Genomic DNA, 21514 nt, shown 5'->3' with positions numbered 1-21514 from the left:
GGGCAGGCAATTTTTTTTTTTTTTCTGAGCCAGAACACAGATAATTTAAGCTTTGAGGGCCAAGAGACAAAACAGGTTTCTGTTGATACTTACATAACCATTTAAAAATACAAAATCCACCCTCAGCTCCCACAAAAATAGGCACTGGCCACAGTGTGCCCATCTCTGCTCTGTAGTCCATGGACTCACATTTTATCCTGAAGATGCTCGCTGTGAAAACTGCTCATTTCAAAGTGAAACAGCAACACTCTCAGAGATCTTCAAGTGCTTGGGGGAAAGCTATTTACCCGATACTGCTGGCTTTATGCTACTGGTTGGTGCGAATCCCTCCTCTGCGGTCAGCAATCCATTCCCATGGCTACTAAAATGCCACAGCTCTTAACGATCAGGCTCACTTCACAAGCAACTGTCTGGCTGGGGGCTTGGGGGCGGTTCTGACTTTTCTAGGAAGAAAACAAAACCCGAGCTATACATGGAAATGGCACTGAAAGATAAATGTAAATAAATGTGACTGTTGGAACAAAAGCACTCAGGGGCATCACCCCAATACACCCCTGATTTGAGGCCAAAATTCTAGGGGGTACAAAGAGAAATAATAAAAATAAATGACTATCCATTCAGCGGGCCCCAAGGTGGAAGACTCAAGGGAGCAAACCGTCTGAGGTCTGGCCAGATGGCTCAGCAGTTCAAGGTGCATGATACCAAGCCTCCCAGCCGGGGTTCAATTTTCCTGTTACCACGTAAAACCAGCTGCAGAAAGTGGTACACACGTCTGGTGTTTGCTTGCGGCAGCAAAGAGACACTGTCATGTGACGCACGCACGCAAATAAATGAGTAAATAAACAAAACTTTATAAAAGCAAGTCTGAGCCACGGTGTCCTTTATATGAATAAAAGGAGATCACTAAAGGGAAGTGGGGGGAGTCACTTTTTTCTCTATGCGACACAGGGATGCGTGCAACCGCAGCAGTCTCCAAAAGCCTGTCAGGCGGGCTGGAGAGATGGCTTAGTGGTTAAGCACTTGCCTGTGAAGCCTAAGGACCCCGGTTCGAGGCTCGGTTCCCCAGGTCCCACGTTAGCCAGATGCACAAGGGGGCGCACGCGTCTGGAGTTCGTATGCAGAGGCTGGAAGCCCTGGCGCGCCCATTCTCTCTCTCTCTCTCTCTCTCTCCCTCTTTCTTTCTCTGTCACTCTCAAAGAAATAAACAATAAATAAATAATCTTTTAAAAAGCTGAGTATGGTACTTTGTAATCCAAACTCTGGGGAAACAAAGGCAGGGGCAGATAGACTTCAAGCAAATTTCAGACCTTATCTCAAAAGAGGCACATGGGGGCTAGAGAGATGGCTTAGCGGTTAAGCGCTTGCCTCTGAAGCCTAAGGACCCCGGTTCGAGGCTCAGTTCCCCAGGTCCCACGTTAGCCAGATGCACAAGGGGGCGCACGCGTCTGGAGTTCGTTTGCACAGGCTGGAAGCCCTGGCGCGCCCATTCTCTCTCTCTCCCTCTGTCTTTCTCTCTGTGTCTGTCACTCTCAAATAAATAAAAAATTAAAAAAAAAAAAAAAAAGAGGCACATGGTATTCCCCTGGAATGACACCCAAGGTTGTTCTCTCGAATACAAACAGGTACACAAGCACGTGCACCCATATACACGTGCACACAAACCCAAGCGCACACCTACACGCGCGCACACACACACACCAAGAATATCACTGGGAAAGGCGTTTACGGCATTGCTCTCATTGGACATATTTTGTATACCATGCTATGAAAGAAAGGAAAAGACTCTTAGAGTCCATATAAACCTGTTTGCATGGAAACACACCTGGCCTTATATAACTAGCTAATTATAAAATGCTAATTTAGATGACACTTCTCGCCATTCAACATTGAAGCCTTACCCGAGAGTCAATTACTTTTATGAATTTCTAAATATTCTTATTCGTATCTTATAAGCCCTCACCGGTTCAGTACCATGGGCTAGTCTAGGAAGAGGGGAAGGAATGGGGGAGAGGAAAAGCAAGAGAAAGAAAAGCGTGCATGCATGCACACATGTGCTTACGCTCATGATGTCATACGTACAGGAATCAGGACGCCAGTGAGCTGCCGGGTACCGTCTGCCCATAGCCACGGTCAGCACATTAGCCGGGGCCTCGGAAGCTCCCAAGTGCTCAGGAAATAGTGAGATGGTTCTCTGGTGAGGGAGGGAACGAGAAAAAAAAGGTAGAAACAAAACAGTCTTAGGATAATGATTACATTTTTTTCATTAAAATGCTAATGATGACCATAAGTTTCAGATAACCATGTTTATGAATTATTCATAGTCCCATGCAAGATGAAGTTTCTTTGTCCCCAAAGGCAGTCAAGGAGTTTTCTGGAGATTAACGTGTGGCCCCTGGAGAAAGTGTGAACAAAAGAGCAAGCCCCACAGGGTCCTGGGTCAGGGCTGGCCTTGGCTGGTCCCCTTTAGAGGACCCACAACCCCACCCATGTTGGCTGGATGCACCCTCATCTCCTCCAAGGTCAGGGATGGCACTGGCAGAGCTCTTTGTTGGGTCATCTAAACTAATATCCTGTACACATTCTAAAAACATAAAAAGGGAAAGAGAAAATCTAGTATATTAGAGCAGCTATCTGCCAAACTGACTAAAATCAGAATTTTTTTTTAAATCAGAAGTTGTTTTTTCTTTTTTATTGAACTATAGAATGCAGTTAAAAATACACACATGAGGGCTGGAGAAATGGCTTAATGGTTAAGGCACATGCCTGCAAAGCCTAAGGACCGAGGTTCGATTCTCCAGGTCCCGTGTAAGCCAGATGCACATAGTGGCACATGCGTCTGGAGTTCATTTGCAGTGGCTAGAGGCTCTGGCACGCCCATTCCCATTCTCTCTCTCTCTCTCCCTTCCTCCCACCCCTCTCTCTGTCTCAAATAAATAGAAACAAATCTTTAAAAATGCACACATGAGCTGGGGAGATTCTTAGCAGTTAAAGGTACTTGCTTCAAAAGCTCGAAGACACAGGTTTCACTCCCCAGGACACACATAAAGCCAGATACACAAAGAGGTGCACACATCTGGAGCTCATTTATAGCAGCAAGAGGCCTTGGGATGCCCACACTTCCCTTCTTTCCTCTTTCCTGCCCTCCCTAGCTCTCTCTCTCTCTCAAATAAGTAAATACATAAATTAGAAATAAACTCATAGCTGGATGTGGTGGCTTTTAATCATTCATCATCATGATACATTCATCCAAACAGGATGGGGTGGGTGGGGACAGGGACAGTGGAAGTAAGTGAGGAAATGAAGGGAAGAATTAGTATTTGGAAACATTCCAGAATTTAAAAGCAGAAGCCAGGCATGGTAGTGCACGCCTTGAATCCCAGCACTTGGGAGGCAGAGGTAGGAGGATTGGTGTGAGTTCAAGGCCACCCTGAGACTACAGAGTGAATTTCACGTCAGCCTGGGCTAGAGTGAGACCCTATCTCAAAAAACCAAAACAATAAAATAAACCCATGATTAAAAAAAGTACACCTATATGTAAGAACAATGATTGTGATGGGGAGGTGATATGATGGAGAATGGAATTTCAAAGGAGAAAGTTGGGGGGGGGAATTTACACGGGATCTTTTTTATAATCATGGAAAATGCTAATAAAAATTCAAAAAAAAAGTACACCCAGCACAGTGGACAGCTCAAAGAATTTATGACTTTTCCTAAACTGAACAAATTGGTTCCAATCTGTGCAGCAGAAGGTACCTCCAGGCTCTTCTGAAGGGAACACACACTATGCACAGGTCAATTTTACACAGTTTTCTGCACAATAAATTGATTCAGTGCCGTTACACTGGATCACTGTGTCTAGCAATGTGCTGATAAGCACCTGAGCCATGAAGATGAGCATGACACTGTCTCGGTTTCTAAGGACAATGACCTAGAGGGTTGAGGGACATGCACAGAATGGCCCCGTAGGGCATTGGGATTATTGTAATGATTCGAGCTCACGTCCAGCAAGGATCTCTAGCCCAGCTATAAAGAGGACAGGGAAGCTTCCAGGAACGAGAGATGTCTGATACATCCTCCGGCTGGGTGGGAGAAGAGGCCATGGAAAAGGCAGAGAAGCCCCAGTGTTCGTGGCCCCACTGGAAAGGGAAGCCGGTTGTGCAAGGGCAGGGGAGAAGCGGGAGCCAGGTGGCAACCTTGCGCTTGTTCTCAGAGATCTCTAAATAATCCGGGCATGGTGGAGGCGCACACCTTTAATCCCAGCACTAGGGAGGCAGAAGTAAGAGGACTGCCATGAGTTCAAGGCCAGTTTGGGACTCCAGAGTGAATTCCAGGTCAGCCTGGGCTAGAGCAAGACCCTACCTTAAAAACCCCAAAGAGAGGGCTGGAGAGATGGCTTAGTGGTTAAGCGCTTGCCTGTGAAGCCTAAGGACCCCGGTTCAAGGCTCAGATTCCCCAGGACCCACGTTGGCCAGATGCACAAGGGGGCGCATGCATCTGGAGTTCGTTTGCAGTGGCTGGAGGCCCTGGCGTGCCCATTCTCTCTCTCTATCTCTCTCTGTGCGTCTGTCACTTTCAAATAAATAAATAAGAGAGAGAGATCTGAATAGACAGAGGTGTACAGCAGGCAGCCATGGCTGGGTCCGGATCTGGGTTTCTAATGCACTGCTCTCTCTGGAGGGATGTAAGGAACAGTTTACTTGATACATTCATTGAGACAGGACAGGGAGGGGTGGAGGCAGGGACAGTGGAAGGAAATGAGGAAACGAAGGGAAGAGTTAGTATTTGGAAACATTGCAGAATCTAAAGGCAGAAGTCAGACATGGTAGTGCACACACCTTTGATCCCAGCATTTGGAAGGCTAAGGTTGGAAAATCCCTGTTAGTTCAAGGCTGGGCTACAGAGTGAGTTCTAAGTCAGCCTGGGCTACAATGAGACCCTGCTCAAAACATCCCCGTCACCACCCCCCCCCCAAAAAAAATGGAGAAAAGGACCTGAGAGATAGCTTAGTGATTAAGGTGCTCGTCTGTGAAATCTAAGGATCCAGGTTCAATTCCCCAGTACCCACATGAGCCAGATGTACATGGTGGCACATGTGTCTGGAGTTCGTTAGCAGCGGCTAAAGGACTTAAGAGTGCCATTTCTCTTTCTTTTTCTCTCTCAAGTAAATAATGTTTTTAAAAAAAGGAGAAAAAAAAAAGAAATCCTTTCCTATTAGCTATTCAAATATTCAAACTGTAATACAAATAAGTTATCGACTTCTTAGACTCTAAACAGCAAAACAACTTGGTCAAATACATGTGGGCACATGGGATGGAGACAACAAAGGTGGAAAACGCTGCAGATGGAATAAGGAAGACAGAAAGGTCGGTGTGCAGTATGAGAAACTGAGGCATGGAAGATTCAGGAAGGGATGCCCAGGCATTCTGCAGGGTGAAGCCTAGGGCAGAAGGAAAAAAGACAGCCAGGGATTATTACATAGACAGTGGCAGAGGACACGTCACGGGGAGCCTCACTGAAATGGAGAAGACAGGAGGATTGGTGCTAAGAGCAGAACCCAAGAGACAAAAAGTAACAGAATGGGCGAAAGAAGAAATTGCGGAGAAAGCCAAGCTACCCAGGTAGAGAGGTACCAGGAGATATAGAGTCATGAATAAAGATACAACAGGAGGGGCTGGAGAGATGGCTTAGCAGTTAAGGCACTTGCCTGCAAAGCCAAAGGACCCCAGTTCAACTCTCCAGGACCCAAGCAAGCCAGATGCACAAGGGGGCGCACGCGTCTGGAGTTCGTTTGCAGTGGCTGGAGGCCCTGGTGCACCCGTTCTCTCTCTCTCTCAAATAAATAAATAAAATAAAATATATATTTTAAAAGCTACAACAGGAGAGATTGCTTTGACTGGTAACCCTGACTGAGCACTCCTCCAGCAGAGTGAGGAGACAGAGATTAACATGGGCAGAGCAAGCAGCAGGGTAGGGGAGCCAGAAAGAGGAATGGGCATGGCTATAGGTTGAAGAAATCAGTAGAGGGGCAAGGGTGAGAAAAACCACAGACAGAGGAGTAAGGATGAATCAGACTGCCCAATAGTCAGGAAAGGGCGCTGGAGTTTAGATGAAGGAGGCTGACCTTGAAGCAAGAGAAGTTATACCTTCCAACAGTAGAAGCGTACAAGTCTGGTCATACCAAGTTCACAGTGAACAGCACCAAGATGCTGGAGCAGACAGGCCGCACGACAACATTCCTGAAAATGCTTGGCAAGGCTCTTTGCCAAGAATGCGGTGCCAAGTCAATATTTGAGGAAGGCAGATCTTGAAATTCTTGGTCTCTGGCATGTGGCCCGCAGAATGAACACAGTTCAGACCCTGGGCAAGGGTTAGCACCCACACATGCCGGTGCAGTCAAAGCTGCAAGCAGAATGTGGGGGGTCAGCACACCCACAGAACGGAAAGCGCACAGGCAAAAGATTGAGAAGGCTCAGCTTCGTGACTGTGGGCTCTGGTCACCGACTTTTCTACAAGGTTCGTGTAGTTTCATTAACTAAAACCATCCGCCGCCACCCTCCCTATGTGTTGGCACTCATTCCGATTCCAGCACCCCTCCTAGCGTGACCGACCTCAAGAGGGAGATGCCAGCCAGTGAAGGCAAAGAAGGGGGAGGCGGAGTTGGTGGTGGTACCTGTCTGAGGCTTCCTCTCCTGGTGCCCCCACAACTGTGGGTACGCCTGTCCACCTTAGGCTCCTGGACTTTTCTCCCTGGGGTTTGTGCAAATTAAATGGAGGGGAGTGACTAAGTTCCCACCAAGGATGAAAGGAGCAAAGTTCATTAGAAATCTAGCACGATGGAAAACACCTTGAAAAGGTGTCTCCAGGTAGCCTCTGTGACCTCAAAAACCCTGGGTGTGCAGGCTGGAGAGATGGCTTAGTGGCTAAGTTGCTTGCCTGTGAAACCTAAGGACCCAGGTTCGATTCTCCAGGTCCCATGTAAACCAGCTGCACATGGTGGCACACATGTCTGGAGTTCGTTTGCAGTGGCTGGAGGCCCTGGCACGCCCATTCTCTCCCCCCCTCTCTCTGTCTCTAATAAATAAATAGAAAAATAAATCTTAAAAACAAAACACCACCCTGGATGTGTATTCGATTATGGGAATGGGGCCCTGGACACCACAGCAATTAAAGCCTTTCTTTTTTATAAATTTTTTTGTTCATTTTTTTAAAATTTATTTGAGAGCGACAGACACAGAGAGAAAGACAGATAGAGGGAGAGAGAGAGAGAGAATGGGCGCGCCAGGGCTTCCAGCCCCTGCAAACGAACTCCAGACGCGTGCGCCCCCTTGTGCATCTGGCTAACGTGGGACCTGGGGAACTGAGCCTCGAACCGGGGTCCTTAGGCTTCACAGGCAAGCGCTTAACCACTAAGCCATCTCTCCAGCCCAACTAAAGCCTTTCAGAACCATGTCTTCTTCCTTTAGGTCAGCCATGATGGCAGAATCCTCCTAACTGGGATGTTCATCTTTGTATCCCTGGAGCCTGAGACATGGTCAGCTGCCAATACATGAAGAATAACCAATAAATCAATAAGCCAGTATATAAGTGACAGGCTTTGAAAACTAAGAGGGGAGGAGGCCAATCAAACAGCGAGAAGAGAAATGGTCCTCCTCTTCGATCCTGACTCAAGCAAAACTCCCATATTCCCATCTACATCTGTTTTACGCAGAAGAGTATCTTTATGAACTCATCAATAAACGGGGTTGAGCTTGCTTTGGCAATTGTGAAGTTACAAAACCATGTTCCTTGAGTGGGAAAATGGGTAGGTGCAAGATTTTGAACAAACAAAGGAACAGAAACGGAAGGCAACATCTGTCGGCCTTCTTGTTGTCCCTCTGTGGGGGACAAGATGTCATCATTCTCACAGCAACCTGCTCAGCTTTTACCCATGGGGCAACAAGATCAATGGTGTCTTGGCTTCCCTGAAAATTTTGGAAAATTCATCCCCAGGTAGACTACGTTGCTGTCCTGATGCATATGCAGTCTATTCCTCACAATTTCAATTCCTCTAACACATAATCTCTGAGGTCTCACAAATCACACCACACACATTTCATGTGGTACACAGCAGCACACTGTAGCAGCATCTGCCTGGAAATAACTTCAATAATAGTTCCTGAAAGTGAGGGATAACTTACGACGATGCATTGTGTGACATTTTGCTTTTCTTAAATGTGAGAAAGCAACTTTATCCTTCAAGTCCAATTCTGCCCATGTGACCCGGAATATGTGGAGAATAAAACTAATCTCCCCTAACCTCAAGGGCTGGGGTAGAACCAGGGCTTGGTACATGCTAAGCAAGCCCTTGACCACTGAGCGAAACTCCCAGCACTGAGACAAATCTTGGAGAATGCCGTTCCTCCTCACATACTTAAGAATGCACACTCCAAACAACATACTATTCGCTGGAATGAGGAAGGGAATATATATGCCAGTCCTCAAAGTTGTTTAGTGTGCAGCTTTTTAATTACTATATTTATGGTACTATCCATAATATATTCCCCAACACCAAAGTGCAACCAGGGTCATTAATCCCCAACAAGCACCTTATTTGCTTCCCTCTGCCCTTGCAAATTCCTACTATGGTGATATGGGGCAAAAATGCCAAGAATTCTCTTCAAAATAAACATTTCGTGTCAACAGTCATTGGTTTACTATCTTCACTTAACTATTTTAAGAGACTATTTCTGCTTACAGCTTTGGTGCTGTGGGTCTAAAAGATGACTTTGAAATGGAATCTGTAAAACTGGCTTTGGATTAATGCATGTTTGTCATAAGAAAACGGGTGTGGGCTCCGAAGAAGGCGGCTTGTACTTTTCAAAAATAACATATTCTCAGTGACTCACTAAACTACAACACTGTGTCATTCTGCTGTTAAAACACCATGAGATTTTGCTTTTCAGAAATCTCAAGGAAAAAAAAAAAAACAAGACATTGAGAACAGTCAAGATTTTCATAATAGTTGAGGAGTATCATCTAAGTATTAAATGGATTTCATTTCATCCAAAATTTTTTTTCTTCTCAAAGGAGATTCAGAATTAATGTGATTAATCTCTGCTTGGTGACACACGATCATCAATGAGATCACCGATTATTTTGCTCTGTGGGAACATCAGCGCACCTTTCAAGGAAAGGAAGGTGGTCCAACAGGGTACAAGAAAAGTTTCCCACCACGGTAAGGAGGGCTAGGAGGAGAGTTCCTTCCAGAGCCACAGGATGCAATGAATCAAAAGGAAGTCCAAACACCAAGTACAGAATACACTGTAGAGGTGAATGCAAGTTAAACAGAGAGAGGACCGAGGAAGAGGGAGGGGAAAAGGAAGGAAGGAGAGGGGAAAAAAAGGAAGGGAGGAGAATAGGGGAAGGGAACGTGTGTGTGTGCATGCACGCGTGTGCAGGCATATGTGTGAGTGTGTGTGTATATGTGTGAGTGTGTCTCTGTGTGCACGCACATGCGCACTGGGAACTGGGCTCAGGCTGCCTTTATTTATAAAGACCAGCGGCAAGAATTATTCTCACTATCCTGGGTTCACAAAGGGGTTTTGCTCCTCCAAGTCCAAGGTCTACAGCTGTGAGGCTTTGGGGGATATTTTGCCACTTTTCCTAGATTAGCTGCCCCATCTTTCCCCGGAAAGAGCTGCATCTCTGTTGGAGTACCAACCTTCCCCGTCTTCAAGTCAGCTATGATTTTAAAGCCAAACAAAATAATTAATCAAGTATAAGAGAACTAAACACACACCAGGCAATAGACAGGGATACCAAGCAGACTCTGAACACACACGGAGTCTGATGAGGTGTCATTTTCATTTATTCCCTGCTTCTTAAGGAATTTAAGTATTATTCCTTAAGCAGAACTCATCTGAAATCACTTAGTAACAAACAAAGCCAAGCCTAATGCATGCTACAGGATGTTACTTGTAAGTATTCTTAGAGAAATTGATCAAGAAGAATCCACACAAACAATAGAATCAGTGGTTCTGAGGTAAATTATCTCTGGATTTGTGGGAATAGACTCAAAGCCTGGAGATGCTGGGGAAAAAAGGGCCAAGTCACTTGTCTTAAGGGCCATATCTGTAAAACAGGCGCATGGAGCCCTAGGGGTGTAAAGTCTGCTGCTGTCTGGCTAAAGTATACCCTATGCTCACCAAACTGCCCAGTAAGCACTTCTCTTAATATTCATACCCATATATTAATGCTACTCTCACTTTTGGTAGAGAATGCTTTCCAAGTATTTATTTATTTATTTATAAGAAAAAGAGTAAGAGGGGGGAGAGAGCGAGAATGGGCACACCCAGGGCTCCTGTTATTGCAAATGAGCTTTAGATACATGCATCATTTTGTGCATCTGGCTTTATGTGGATACTGGGCAATCAAACCTGGGCCTTCAGGCTTTGCAAGCAGATGCATTTAACAGCTGAGCCATCTCTCCAGCCTCATTTTTAATACAGGTCTCATGTAGCCCAGGCTAGCCTATGTCAAAATTATTTTAGATAAAACATTGCTTTTGCCTATGAAATAAAATGTCTTTAATTGTTCAAAAAGCACAAGTATTACTGCAATTCCAGTTTTAATTTTTTAAAAACTAGAATGTGAATTTCCCCATTTTGACTTTCTAATTATGTTTCCTTTTATAAAGCATTTTTATTTATTTGTGGACACACACACATTGGTGGAGGGGGGTGTGACATGCCAAGGCCATTTCCCACTGTAAATGAACTCCAGATACATGTGCCACTTTTTGGATCTGTCTTTACTTGGGTACTGGGGAACCTGAACCAAGACAGGCAGGCTTTGCAAGCAAACGCCTTTCACAACTAGGCCTTCTCCCCTGCCTCCGTTTTGTTCCTTTTGTGCTGTTTTTCGCAAAGTTCTTTCTTTTTTTTTTTTAAATTTTTTTTTGTTTTTATTTATTTGTTTGAGAGCGACAGACACAGAGAGAAAGACAGATAGAGAGAGAGAGAGAATGGGCGTGCCAGAGCTTCCAGCCTCTGCAAACGAACTCCAGACGCGTGCGCCCCCTTGTGCATCTGGCTAACGTGGGTCCTGGGGAATCGAGCCTCGAACCGGGGTCCTTAGGCTTCACAGGCAAGCGCTTAACCGCTAAGCCATCTCTCCAGCCCCAAAGTTCTTTCTTGATAGTATCTTTGTGGGCTTTTTTCTTTATAAATATAATCCTTCCAACAATTGTGCCAAGTCTATCTGTACAATACCTAGCAGTTTGTGAGACACCCTCATTTGTCTTATTCCCCCTAAAAGATTTGCTTTCTTCCTTATGCTCTTGCCTCACTTTTACAAACACAGGCAGAACTTCTAGAATCAGCAGAGCAGCATGAAGCACACTAAACAATACTTCACAGGTTTTTCTTTTTTTTTTTTTAATTCAATTTTGTTAATTAATTTATTTGACAAAGAAAGAGGAAGAGAGAGAAAATGGGTACACCAGGGCCTCCAGCCACTGCAAATGAACTCCAGATGCAAGCAACAGCTCATGCATCTGGCTAACGTGGGTGCTGGGGAATCAATCGAGCCTGGGTCCTTTGACTTTGTAGGCAAATGCCTTAATTGCTAAGCCATCCCTCCAGCCCTTCACAGGTTTTTCTGATACAAGCCAGACTGTTTCCACTGAACCTATATTCTAGCACATCTAACGCTTCTTGCAAGTAACTATTATTCCCCTAATAATGGCCTCTTTATTTTCAAATACACTGACAAATGAATAAATCTACCAAAATATATTAAAATAAAACTGCAGCCAGGTGTGGTAGCACACGACTTTAATCCCAGCACTCGGGAGGCAGAGGTAGAAGGATCTAAGTGAGTTCAAGGCCAATCTGAGACTACATAGTGAATTCCAGGTCAGCCTGGGCTAGAGTGAAACCCTACCTTGAAAAACAAAAATAAACAAACAAATAAATAAATAAATAAATAAAACAAAACCAAAAAAACTGGCACATTGCTAAAATATATTAAAATAAAACAGGCTCTCTCTTAAGAATCATCAAAAATAATAATTGAAACTAAAATAAATAAATAAATTGAAAACTAAAAAGTATTTGTTGAAAAAAATTCCAGAAAAAAAAGAAAAAGGTTGTTGTTTTTGCTTCCAGTAAAATTTCCATCATCTACTTTACCAAAGCTATTTTCCCCCAAGCTCTGCATTAAACAATATGATCATTAGACCTGTGAAAACCACAGGGCCATGCCCTCTCATTAAGACAGACGATCATTGGAGCTATGATGAGAAAGAGCATCTATTTTTGGCATTAAGGGCTAAAGTACTTCCTGCCTGTTGCTTGGTGCAGAGACACTTCTAGTAAGCTTTCGCACACAACAGAAGCCCTGTGAGGCTGTCTGTCATGATGACAACAGGAACTCTCACATAGAATGTTCCTTCCAGAACATCTACAAACTCTCAGTGCTAATTAACAAAAACCATACAGTGTCAAAAGCAAACCATTAACAAAAGCAAACATTAGCAAAAGCAGTGTCAAAAGAAAACCATTAACTACCATGTGACACTAAGTTTTTTTTTTGTTTGTTTTTTGTTTTTGTTCATTTTTACTTATTTATTTGAGAGTGACAGACACAGAGAGAAAGACAGATAGAAAGAGAAAACGAGAGAGAGACAGAGACAGAGAATGGGCATGCCAGGGCTTCCAGCCACTGCAAAGGAACTCCAGACGCATGCACACCCTTGTGCATCTGGCTAATGTGGGTCCTAAGGAACCAAGCCTAAAACCAGGGTCCTTAGACTTCACAGGCAAGCGCTTAACCACTAAGCCATCTCTCCAGCCCATAAGTTGTTTTTTTTTTTTTAATTCAATAAACTCTCCATTAGGAGACTTATCATTTAAACCCTGTAGAATTCAAAACTTCAAAAGTTAGAATTGGCTGCCCTTTTGCTTTATGATGGATGAATAACGCCAAATAACCCTTGATACATTTAAGTAATATATTAAACATTATTTAAAAACCACTTGATAGTCTTAAAATTGAATTATATAAGAAATTTACAAAGAAAGGTTAGATCAGAGATGGGATTTGGTCCTGATTCTATTGGGGTATTAATATAGTCAGTGACAGAAACGTAGACTATGAAACGTTCTGAATGATTATACGATCGTAATGGAGAGGATTGTTCAATATTTTTCCATTGAATCTACAGAGACACCTCATGGGAAAACCAGTCATTGTAGAATACAACACTGAAAGTGGCTTTTAGAAGACAGTATTGTTTTCCAGTCTTGACAAAACCCATGCCAAGCTATTAAGAAAGCTAAGAAACCCAGCTGAGACTGTGGTTGTGTAAAACCCCACAGCATAGATGTGACATTTCTATAATACTGTAAAGAACTAGGCATGTGATAGTAGCTGTATGTTATCTCGTGACTTGGCATGAAGTCAGATTTGGAATTCATAGTTAATTGACCCTTTTTCTCACTATGTACTCTAAGCTAGAAAGAGTAACACCACTTAGTTCATTTTTAACAAAAGAGTAGTTATCTCTGAATAAAAGCAAATTAGACCAGAATAACAAAATGAACACTCTCCAATGGGCCAGATAGCTATGTGTCTAAAGGGCATCAAATCTCAACAAATTGATTAACAAGGATTTTCAGTTCCACGAGGCCCATTACAGTCATATGACTATCTCTATTCCTTCCTAAAAGCACTACTAAATGACATATTTGCGGGACAGAAATAAACTAAGTAAAATTAAATAAATAAAAGGCCAAAGAATGGAAAAGGACAAAAGTAATAAAAATAATTTGGGGGGAGCTGGAGAGATGGTTTAGCTGTTAAGCGCTTGCCTATGAAGCCTAAGGACCCCGGTTTGAGGCTCGATTCCCCAGGACCCACGTTAGCCAGATGCACAGGGCGGGTGCATGCGTCTGGAGTTCGTTTGCAGTGGCTGGCGGCCCTGGCATACCCATTCTCTCCCCCTCTCTCTCTCTCTCTCTCTCTCTCTCTCTCTCTCTCTCTCTATCTGCCTCTTTCTCTGTCTGTTGCTCTTAAGTAAATAAATAAAAATAAATTTTAAAAATTAATTTTGGGGAAATAGAAAGCCGGTGGGCCTTTGATGCACAAGCTCAATGAAAACTTGCATGTGCACAATCTAAATTGTCCAGGAAGTAACCAGTCAGTTGGGGCGTTGCAAGGAGGGGAAAGTAGAGGTGGCGTTGAAGGAGGGCTGTCTCCAACTTGTGTTAAGGAGTGAGTGAACCTGCACACTTTCCCGCGATGGTTGTTCTCAGCTGTCAACTTGACAGCATTTACAATTGTCATGGGAGTGAACCTCTGGACAGATCTATGAGGGCCTTGCTGGATTGTATTGATTGAGGTAGGAAGACCCACTCTAAATGAATGCAGCTCAATTCCATGGCCTGGGGTCCCTGACTGAATAAAAAAGAAAGAAAAAAAAAGCAAGCTGAGCACCCACATTCATCACTCTGTTCTCCATGGTGGCAGATGAACTGTGACAAGCAGGCCCACTCCTCCGCCCTCCATGCCCTTCCCTCCATGATGGGGTGCAGTCCCCGAGTGGTAGGCTGAACCAGACCCTTCCAACTTCACTAGCTCTTGTGGGATACCTTGTCATAACAATGAAACAGGTTAACAAACACATGCCATATGGAGACAGAAGACAGTCAGAATTTGTCCCCTGAGCAGACAGAACTTCACCTCCTGGGTATTGCCCAAGAAAAAAGAACTATAGTGACTGTAATTGGAAGCAAGGGGACTTCTGAAAAGAGCTCAACACCCAATGGCAATGCCACCAGTAGACCTGTGCTGCTGAAGACCTCCATATACATTAACGTGATAGAACATAATCAATGGACATATGATAGAGGGTCTAAAGTGACTTCAGAAGAAAACAGCGTCAATATAAGAAGAAAACTTCAAATACGCATGTTAATAATAACCCCTAGAGGGTAAAGAATATAGCATCTATAAACAAGAAAGAACAGGAGGCCATAAAATGGAAATATTGTGAGAGGGGGAAAGCTCTTAAAAATTAATATTATGGGGCTGGAGAGATGGTTTGGTGGTTAAGCACTTGCCTATGAACCCATGTAAAGCCAGACGCACAAGGTGACGCATGAGCCTGGAGTTCTAACACACCCATTCATTCATTTTCACCGCCCTCCTCTCTCTGCTGCAAATAAATAAATTTTCAAAACTATAAAACAAAAAAACTTTAAAAACAAAATCACACCAGGCATGGTGGTGCACGCCTTTAATCCCAGCATTTGGGAGGCAGAGGTAGGTAGATCACCGTGAGTTGGAGGCCACCCTGAGATTACATAGTAAATTCCAGGTCAGCCTGGGCTAGAGTGAGACCCTACCTCGAAAAAAAACAAAACAAAACACACACACACACACACACACATCACACCATCCACACTTTCTAAAGAACCAAGTGGACAGTGCGCCTTCCTGGAAAGCTCAAAATCAAAAGATCCCATCGACTGAACAGACCAATCAAGACCTCCCAATTCCTCCATGGAATTGAGCTGCATTCATTTAGAGGGGGGGAATTCTAGGCCAACCACTGAGCATAAGGCCTTAAGAGTAAAGAGCCAGAAGGGAGATCCAAGAAAATGTCATAGTCATATAACACATGTAGAAAATCTAAGACCAGCCATTGTTTGACCTTCTATAATAATTTTGGATGAATAGAATATAAGGCCAAAAAATCAGCATGCTGTGAAAAATAACAGAGAGAACAGATAATCACATCTTGGAGAATAAGAAGTGGGTGTTTAAGAGAAGAAGAAGAAATGATCTAAGCCCTTAAGAATAAAATTATCCTTGAAAGGAAATCAATGTATAATACATAAAAGTACAAAGAAAAAAGTCAAGAAATATCAATATATGCCTATGAATTTGCTATGTGGAAGTTAATTATCAGAGGAGCTACTAAATGAATTTAAAGGAGCTGCTTTTAACAAGTGGAAATGGTAACACAAATGAGTGGGGCAAAAATCCACAAGCTATTTACGTATTATTACAATTACAAAATGAATTTTTACAAGGAGAGAATCAGACTGGAGAGTTGGCTTAATAGTTAAGGCGCTTGCCAGCAAAGCTAAAGGACCTAGGTTCAATTCCCCAGTACTGCCAGATGCACAAGGTGTTGCAAGTGTCTGGATTTTGTTTGTAATAGCCAAAGGCCCTGGTGTGACCATGTTCTATCTCTCTCTCAAACAAATAAATAAATAAAATAATTTTTTTTTAAAAATGATAACCTATTAAGTATGCCCTTTTTCCTTCTTAATTAAAAAAAAGGGGGCTGGAGAGATGGTTTAGCGATTAAGCGCTTGCCTGTGAAGCCTAAGGACCCCGGTTCGAGGCTCGGTTCCCCAGGTCCCACGTAAGCCAGATGCACAAGGGGGCGCACGCGTCTGGAGTTCGTTTGCAGAGGCTGGAAGCCCTGGCGCGCCCATTCTCTCTCTCCCCCTCTATCTGTCTTTCTCTCTGTGTCTGTCGCTTTCAAATAAATAAATAAATTTTTTTTTAAAAAGGGTGAAAATCGGGCTGGAGAGATGGCTTAGCAGTTAAGGCATTCGCCTGCAAAACCAAAGGATCTTGGTCCCAAAGGACCTCAGTTCAATTCCCCAGGACCCACGTAAGCCAGAGGCACAAGGTGACACATGGGTCTGGAGTTTGTCTGCAGTGGCTGGAGGCCCTAGTGTGCCCCATTCTCTCTCTCTTTTTCTCTCTCTCTCTGTCGGCCTCTCTCTCTCTCTCTCTTGCTGTCAAATAAATTTTAAAAATTTTAAGGTGAAAAATCAATCAATAAAACCTATAAATTACCTCAACTATACAGACAAACTGATGTGAAATTTCACAGTCTACAATAAACAAGGAAACAGGTAAATCTTAACAAATGGTTAAAATTCAATTTGGTGCATTTTATGACTTGGAAGAACACAATGAGGGGTCAGATATGCCCACATCCTTCCATCTGTTGCTTTTTTTAGGAAGCACCTGGGGAAAGGTGTCCCAGGATGCCAGCGCATAACAAAGGGCTGACTGCCCACCTTTGTTGGCAGAGTTCTCTGGCTGCACTTAGAGATCGCCTCCCCTCCTGCCAAGCCCTCCTGTAGCTTCTTGGGGGCGGGGGGAGGAGAGGTAGTCCCTATCTCCAAGATGAAAGGGCAGAAAATGCGCAGCATTTGAAGCCCTTCCCATGTGAGACTTGTGAGGGACTTATTTTTCACTTCAAAGCAAAACAAGCCAGACACTCATCTTCCCAGAATCCCTCGCAGCCACAGCACAAACCAGGACTCTAGAGCTGACGACACAGAGAGGTGACAGCAGAAGCAGGCATTGATCATGACGAGATCAACGGTAACAAAACCCACTGCCCAAAGGAAACAAGGGGGGAAGTGACAGAGTTGGCACTTGGCATCTGGTCCACATGGGTGGTCACGAAGTACACCAATGACTAGTGTTCAGTAACAGCAGGTCCGCCCTGTAGTATGACCAGCACTGTGAATCCGGCTGTGTGGCCTGTATTTGTTCTGGACCCTTTTCCTCAACTTGTGCCAATTCTGGAGCCTACACAGTGGCTTTTCGGTAAAGTTCCTCTGTGCTGTGATGCCTCAGCCAGTCTTTATGGCTTCTACGTGGGACGCCTGACTGATGTGCTGTCCGGGGCGGGCATGCACGCACATGTGCACCCACACACGCACACCCACACACACACACACACGCACACACGGGTGGCTGCCTTGTAGTGCGAAGAATGAAATGTTTGTTGTTCTATAGACCCCAGAGCAGAACCAAGGACAATTTCTCCTTGGTCATGCCACATATATATATATATATAATTTGAAAGAGAAAGTCAACAGAGCCTCAAACAAACTCTAGATGCATGCACCGCTGTGCCTCTGGCTTTACGTGAGTGCTAGAAAAGCAAACCAGGACCAGCAGGCTTTGCAGGCAAGTGCCTTTAACCACTGGACCATCCCTCGAGTCCCAAGGTCATGTTTTTAGATACAAATAAAACTATGTTTCTAGGGCTGGAGAGATGGCTTAGCAGCTAAGGCATTTGCCCGCAAAGCCAAAGGACCCAGGCTCGATTCCCCAGGACCCACGTAAGCCAGATGCACAAGGTGGCACATGCATCTGGAGTCCATTTATAGGGGCTAGAGGCCCTGGTACGCTCATTCTCTCCCCCCCTCTACCTGCCCCCTCTCTCTTTGTCTCTTTCTCTCTCAAATAAATATTTTTTAAAAAACACTATGTTTCTGGAATGTTGTGAGTTAAAGAAGTCTTGACAGGCTTGTCTGTAGTGGGTTTCATTTCCTCTACTAATAAACGCATCCCAAGCTCTACCTCTGCATGTACAGCGTGACGGGGTGAGTGACATCGGTCGCGGATGGGGAGTTAGTTGTCACTGACAGTTGTCACTGTCACTTCTGGCCAAGGACTCATACTCCTGATTCCTACTGTTGGGAGTGGGCCGAGGACAGCAGTGGCTGAGGAACGGCAGTCCTCTTTGTCCTGACGTCTGGACACAGCTTTCTGGGAGACGAAGCAGTCTGAAACCAGTGGGCCAGAATGACCCATGGCAATGCAAGGCCCACGAAGACTGATGTTGGCCTGTGAGACAGCAATGCTGCTGAGAAGCTGCGTCCCCCAGATCGGCCACTACAGCGCATCCACTTCCAAGTCTGAGGACGCTGAACCCAGCCCACGTTATCTGCGTAGGTCCCAGACGCACCCCACACAGGGGCTGCAGACCCTGCTGGAAGGGAAGATCCATAGCTCAGAATGAACTGCTGGTGTGACCAAAAGGGTTGTATAGGAGAGTCCAATATTATAATGACACTGACGGGAATGAGGACACAGAGAAAGCAAGCGACCCCGCTAAGGCGCCTGAGGTCTCTGGAAACTGAGGACGTCTTTCAGGACGAAGAATAGCCATTGTTCACTGCACAATGAAACTCCACACACTCCATAAAGGAGGTTTACAAATAAATGAGAAACTCCAAGCATGCACACATGTTCCCTTCCCGCGGTGTTATTTCACAAAGACTTGCCAAGAGCTCAATCCCTCATTCCCAGAAGTCAGGCTATAAGTCATTCCGAGGAAAAAAAAAATAGGGTTTTTTTGGTGGGGGGCGGGGGGGAGCTTTGAGGTAGGGTCTCACTCTAGCCCAGGCTGACCTGGAATTCACTTTGTAGTCTCAGAGTGGCTTCTCTGTGCTCCTCTGACCTCTGCCTCCCAAGTGCTGGGATTAAAGGCGTGTGCTACCATACCTGGCTAAAAGACTAAGGTTTTGCATATGTATGTGGTGTATATAGATGTAGATATAGATATATAGATATAGATATAGATGATATAGATATAGATATAGATATAGATATAGATGATATAGATATAAAGATATATATAGATATAGATATAGATATAGATATAGATATAGATATAGATATAGATATAGATATAGATATAGATATAATGTGTGTGTGTAATCCACCCCATATGTAGTGGGTGGATTAGAGATCCATGATCAGTTCTCTTAATGTTTCCTTAAAGCTCACCAATACAAGCTTCAGGGATTCCCTGTCTCTGCCTCCCCCAGAGCTGGTATTCCAGGCAGGGACCACCACACCCAACTTTTTGTTTGTTCGTTTGCTTTTGTTTTTCAAGGTAGGATCTCACTGCAGCCCAGGATGACCTGGAATTCACCATGTAGTCTCAGGGTGGCCTCAAACTCATGGTGATCCTCCTACCTCTGCCTCCCGAGTGCTGGGATTAAAGGCGTGCACCACTATACCCAGCAACATCCAACATTTTTTTTTGTGTGGATGCGAGGTATCCAGAGTCAGATCCTGATGCTTGTGTGTGGCAAGCACTTTAACTGCTGAGCCATCTTCCCTGCTGCGCTTTTATTTATATTCGTGGGTTAAATGCTATTAAAGTTCCATCAACTGTTAGGCCATCTTTATTATACACTCTTCTGTGCAGTCAGTACTCCCAAAATATGTAACGGCCACTACCACAAGAGTTAGTCTTCAGCGGCCCAAGTAAGTCATGCTGGGCTCCCACACTGCTGTTTTATTAATTCGATGATTCTTTAAATTAGTGTTCAAAGTAATAGATTTCATTATGGCACTTTCATACACAGTTTGTATCTTTAGAGTTAAAGCTGGGATCCGGTGGTCTACAGGCTCTGCTGGAGACACCACAGCACCCTAACCACTGTTGATTTATTTTATACACAAACAGAAAAGCTTCAGCAGTGATTTTCTTGTAGCATAGATAGAAAAAGCATGGGAGGGTTCCGAGGTGGCTTAGTAGTTAAGCGGCTTGCCTGTGAAGCTTAAGGACCCACGTTTGACTCCCCAGATCCCATCTAAGCCAGACACACAAAGGTGAGGCAAGCGCAAGTTTGCCCATGCCCAGTAGGTGGCACAAGCGTCTGGAGAGCGATTGCAGTGTCTGAGGTCCCGGTGCGCCAATTCTCTTTCTCTCCCTCTCTATCTCTGTCTCTCTCTAAAATAAGATAAAAATCAAAATTTAAAAAAATCATGGGAATGGGGGACTGGAGGCAGCTGTGGACTCACTGATTTCTGCACAAGGTCAGGTCGGCACAAACAATCCAAGAGGAAGAATTAAGGAGAAGCTATGCTCTGCTGGTTCAGCTCTAGGTAGACATGGCTGTGCCTATGTCAATGGCTCCTACTGGTTTTTGGCTCTTTACAAACCCAAGTCCCTCCTTACGCAGGAGTTTTCCTTTCCTAGATTTAGGATTCCTGGGAGAATTCAAACTGATCCTGACATCACAGCTGGTTAAACTCGGCCCCAAAATTTGAGGTCACCATGGGTTAGCTTAACACCCCATTCAAAACCTATCAACGACCCCAATTTGGTTTTCTGGGTGGTCTTCACCCCTTCCTGCTTTCTTGTAGGTCTCTCTCCTTCAGCTCTGGCAGAACAAGCTCTGGAGCTTAGCGTGTCTGGGGGTCTCACCCATCCAGAGCACAATTGAGTTCTGAGTCCACAGCAATGGTCATAGATCCAAGAAGGGCACAGAAAGCCACACATCAGTCCCAGGCAGAATCTGAATTTAAAAGACAGGCAGGTGGAAAAACGGAAAGTGCCCAATCGTCCCATTCCCTCTCCAGATATAATAATTATCCTTCACTAGTCCTGCAAGAGTCGCCAATATGAAATGGGGTGTTAGGGGATCCAGAATAGAGTCCTTGAACCCCAAACCCTAGGTAAACCTGAGAAGGATAATTATTAAATTATTGTATTTATTGAAGGAAGTATAGAACCAAGGGAAGGGAAATGAATACACCCATGTGGTATGAGGGGCCTGGAAAAACAGTAAAAAGAGAATTAGAAAGGAAAGAAAACACAGAGCGCTCCCGCCATGTGGAGGGCAGGAGGGGGTAAAGAGCCCATGTGGAGGCTAGAGACAGGGTTCAGTGGTTAAGGCTCTTGCCTGCAAAG

General features: G+C 44.4%; 1 protein-coding gene across 10 annotated transcripts in view; it reads right to left on the bottom strand.

The window, feature by feature from the left end:
* The window catches only part of Apbb2 (amyloid beta precursor protein binding family B member 2), a 363904-nt gene that overhangs the window by 267514 nt on the left and 74876 nt on the right, over nt 1–21514 (bottom strand). For 9 of the 10 annotated variants that reach the window (XM_045161203.1, XM_045161206.1, XM_045161207.1 and 6 more), the window contains one exon: nt 2080–2191. The exons of the other annotated variant lie outside the window; for it this stretch is intronic. The gene's annotated coding sequence lies outside the window, so the exon portion shown is untranslated. The remainder of the gene's footprint in view (nt 1–2079; nt 2192–21514) is intronic. 10 annotated transcript variants of the gene reach the window in all.

This window comes from Jaculus jaculus, chromosome 11, assembly GCF_020740685.1.
Source record: "Jaculus jaculus isolate mJacJac1 chromosome 11, mJacJac1.mat.Y.cur, whole genome shotgun sequence".
Lineage (NCBI taxonomy): Eukaryota > Metazoa > Chordata > Mammalia > Rodentia > Dipodidae > Jaculus > Jaculus jaculus.
Note: the sequence above shows the minus strand (reverse complement) of the source record. Positions and strands in the feature narration are given on the sequence as shown.